The sequence below is a fragment of the Myxocyprinus asiaticus genome, chromosome 40, assembly GCF_019703515.2.
Source record: "Myxocyprinus asiaticus isolate MX2 ecotype Aquarium Trade chromosome 40, UBuf_Myxa_2, whole genome shotgun sequence".
Classification (NCBI taxonomy): Eukaryota; Metazoa; Chordata; class Actinopteri; order Cypriniformes; family Catostomidae; genus Myxocyprinus; species Myxocyprinus asiaticus.
The window spans coordinates 7,534,491-7,538,648 of NC_059383.1; the positions used below are offsets into that span (position 1 = coordinate 7,534,491).

Genomic DNA, 4,158 nt, shown 5'->3' on the forward strand with positions numbered 1-4,158 from the left:
GAAGAGGCCAAGTGGTTGGAACAGCCAATGGTGCTAACCTACCATAACTTTCTGTGTCTTTTATCCTTAGTTTAAATGTCCAATTTCTTGGCATGATAATTTCCATTTCTGTCAATGCTGCTTCTCTCAGTCAGTGCACTGCTGGGCGTGATGGCCTTTACCTGACAATACAGAGTTTGTTTCTTCTGCGGCAAGTCTTCGCAGTATTTGCATTGCAGGTAGCAAGCGAAGGCTTAAAGATACGTCTTGTTCATCAGGGTGTAAATGAGAGGGTTCACTCCAGAGGATATATATCCCACCACACGAAAAAATGAATAAGCATATAGAGATACTCACTACAGTCGTCCTGTCAGATAGCGATCAGAACAGTGGTGATGAAGAACGGACACCACATCACCAGGAAAAGAAAGAAGACAATGCCTAAGACTTTGGAGGCTCGTTGCTCGTTGCTTGTTTTTGAGAGCTTGCATCATGCTTCGTCTGCCTTGACCTCGTGAAGCTCCAAATAAACCTTTACTGGGTTCAGATGTGGGCTTCTTGTTGGACGGTTCATTGTCGAGCAGACTTGAGTCACTTATCTCAGCAGGGGAATGTTTGGAGTGGCTCTTGCTCTCTTAAGGAAAGGAAGAACTGTGCTGCTGAAGAACTTGAAGGGTGAGGTATTAGCAGTCCACCATGATGACCAGAGGAATGAAGAAGGCCACGAACGAGCCGACGAGGATGAAGCGAGGCTCTTTCAGGGTGCAGGTGCCATTCACAAACACCTTCTGCTTACCCTGGTGACCCATCACTGGGATAGGCAGTGACAGCACTGAAGGAGTAGGAGAACAGAGACTATGAAGAGAACACGTTTTAATACTTGGGTTGTCAATTGATTAAAATTGTTATGGAATTAATTACATTATGTGACAATTAATTAATTGAATTAATCGCATATATCAATACATGCTAAGAAAAGCCCCTACCATTCAATGGCATTAGGCTACCTACATAATGGTGGCAGATCACTGAATAGATGTTGAAAAACATGGCTTTAAAAGTCAATATATTGTTTGTTTCCATACAGAATCATTCAACTAGTTAGATAGATATATAGATAGATAGACATCCTGAATGACAAAAAAAACAAAAAAACGTATTAAAATCTGATCTGACTGCTCAGACTATAATGCGATTTAAATCAGAACCACAAATGGATATGGTTTGGATCGGGTTTGCAAAAACTGGATTCCATGTATTTTTTTGTTGTTAATACTACTAACAACTGACAAGATTTGAGTTAGATATGACAAAAATATATTTACTGCCTGTCTGAACAAAGCCATATTTAGACTAGTAAAACAGCTTAAGCCAGCATCACATTAGATTATTTTTCCAATGACTTTCAGGTGTGAGCTTCATTTACATAATTGCCGGCAAGACAGAAGGAGCCGGAGCGCCCATTAGCGTCTGCCAGCGGGAGGTCGTTAATCCCTTGACCATCGGGACTCCATGCTGAGTTAATGGTTCCAGCAATGGAAAAAAAGGATCCAACGTGACAGAAAAAATCATTCTGTTGACAGGGCATGCTCTTGTGTTCTTGTCAAGGGACCAATGAGCTTCTTCTGAAAAACTGACAAGACATTAAGCTGATCTAGATGTTTTCATCACACTCAACATATCATCAAAAACAGTTGTAATCCAAAGTGATTCTGTCTTCATGACTACTGAAATCAGAAAGGAGGCACAATAGTCTGTTCTCACACACGTTCACAAAGTAAAGCTACTTCATGAATCACTTCATAAATCACTCTATTACAATTGTTTATGTTCACGCGGTACTCCTGTTGTTATTCCGGCAAGCTCCACATGACAGGGAATCAGAAAAAGTGAGAGAGAGAGAGAGAGAGAGAGAGAGAGAGAGTTGCAGTGAGTCAGTATGTTTGTCAACCCTCCACCATTATTAATCGGCAAGTGTGTCAAACCTCTGACTGAAGAGAGCGAGATGTCAGCAGAACAGTCAGCAAATGTGACACCCTGTTTGGAGTCTCCTAGTATGACACCAGCTATAATAAACTTCAGCAAACTTTCAGAGTGTTGGGACCAAACCATAATAAGGCTTTCAAAGGGAGCTGTGCAGAATCATCACACTTCATGACAGCAATGCTAAAAACATAATCCATCATGAATACTGGCATAGCCAAACAGCATGAGGGCCTGATGCAGCAGTAATGGGTCTTACTGTCAGTTTCTGTTAGCGCTGTTTCTCCAGGTAGAGAAGTCAGACTGTGTCTCGCACAGCAATGGGGAGCTCACAGGAACAGGGTCAGACCGTTTGCCTGACTGCTCACATTAGCCAAAAGACTGAAGCCTCACATAAGACAAAAACAATGGCATTGTGGATGAGTAGTGGATTTGCAGTAGATCAGCTGCAAAATAATCATACCATGTTTTTATGTAGTTGTTCTATAGAAGCTGCTGGTGTTTGTTGACCTTAAAGTCTGGTGTATAGTGGGGTTGTGTCAAGCCTTGTTTAACATCATTCTAAGTTTGGCCCGTACATCGTTTTGGTGTAGCCTCTATTCCCTGAGCTGACCATTAAAAACAGTCTGTATTTTTATTTAAAGTCTAATTTAAAAAATGTTCTCCTATCCCATGCAGATGTAACAGTAGCCAGCTAATACGTGCTGTGCAGTGTGTGTGAACCTCACTCCCCTGGCCTCAAGAGGTGCACTAGCAACTGACGCTAGGGGCTGTAGCATTTAGCATCCTCGTTAGCGCGCTCGCCACCCATGCAGGAGACTCCGGTTGAAATCCTGCTCGGAGTGGGTCGAGCAGGACCGGTTACAGTGGTGCCGTGACCTGGATGGGAGTGAGGTTTGGGTGGGGGGGAGGGGTGTAACAGTAGCCAGCTGGTACGTGCTGTGCATGTGTGTGAACCTCACTCCCCTGGCATCAAGAGGCGCATTAGTGACTGACGCTAGGGGCTGTAGCCTTTAGCCTCCTCGTTAGCACGCCCGCCTCCAATGCCGGAGATGCCGGTTCAAATCGGATCGGGTCGAGCAGGACCGGTTACACAGAGACAACTAGGGTGAAGTCAAGAGGTGAAAAGGGACCAAATTTATCTTAATTCACTCTATAAGTAAGCCGTTCCAGACTGATCTCACTGTGAGTTCACCGACAGGAGGTCAAAAGTTCTTCTGCTGAAATTGGCCTGTGCTTCCCGAAAATGTAATTACTGCCCCCAGTGGATGAAGTGGGAAGTGTTGTTAAATGTTGCCAAGTTCCAGTTTCCAGGTGAAATGTCCACAGAATGACACAAAAAAGTGAGTTATGTTTTGTTGCAAATGAATATATACAGTGAAGAGGAAAGCATATTTTACTAACCACACGCCCTAACCCAAACCCGAAACCTAACCGTCAGTGGAGTGCAACCAGGGAAAATGCAGCCTTTGAATCACACTCAACATTGATTGTGTGAACGTGATGACTTTCTGGTTTCCATGGGACCAGAACCGGTGTCTCTGAAGATGATTATGGGCTTATTTCCTCAAAACTAAAACACTTATTTCAAGTTTTGTATCTACTTGCTTTCATGCAAATGTTATAAAATACTATTCAATACAATGTTGTTATTATTGTAGCTGTGTGCACTGGATGCTTCATTCTCACCTGTAGATACTGTCCAGACAGAGACTATTTTAAGCATGGCTTAATAGAACTTATTTTAACTGGGAGTATTTTAACAAACCATGCAATTTTTCATTTTATTTTGATATTATTATATACTAATAGTTTAATACATAATATAATGTATATTATACCATGGTCTGTTCGAATACACGATTCTGATTGGCTGGAATGCGTGCAGTTCAAACCACTGTTCGATATTAATGCGCTGTTTGTAACCCTAGCAACATAACATTACAGAGCAAGCAGAGTGAGCTATAGCAACTGAAAACATTTCCTAACCACTTTCATCAGCATAGCTAATATAAAGGAATTCAGCTTGTTTGCACAGAGAGTGAGAGAAGGAAATCAGGAGCTATTAAATGCATCTTTCACTGTCCAGCAAGGCTATGCAAGACTGTAATGTGTTGTGTATGTTATGTGCTGAAGTGCTGCCTATAGCCACTAGAGATTCACAGTTTTGACCAAGTGTGTGGTCGCACTACTTTT

General features: G+C 42.3%; 1 pseudogene; it reads right to left on the minus strand.

Moving 5' to 3' along the window:
- Positions 1–233: 233 nt before the first annotated feature.
- LOC127430513 (5-hydroxytryptamine receptor 2A-like) lies at positions 234–3,688 on the minus strand (annotated as a pseudogene).
- Positions 3,689–4,158: the final 470 nt, after the last annotated feature.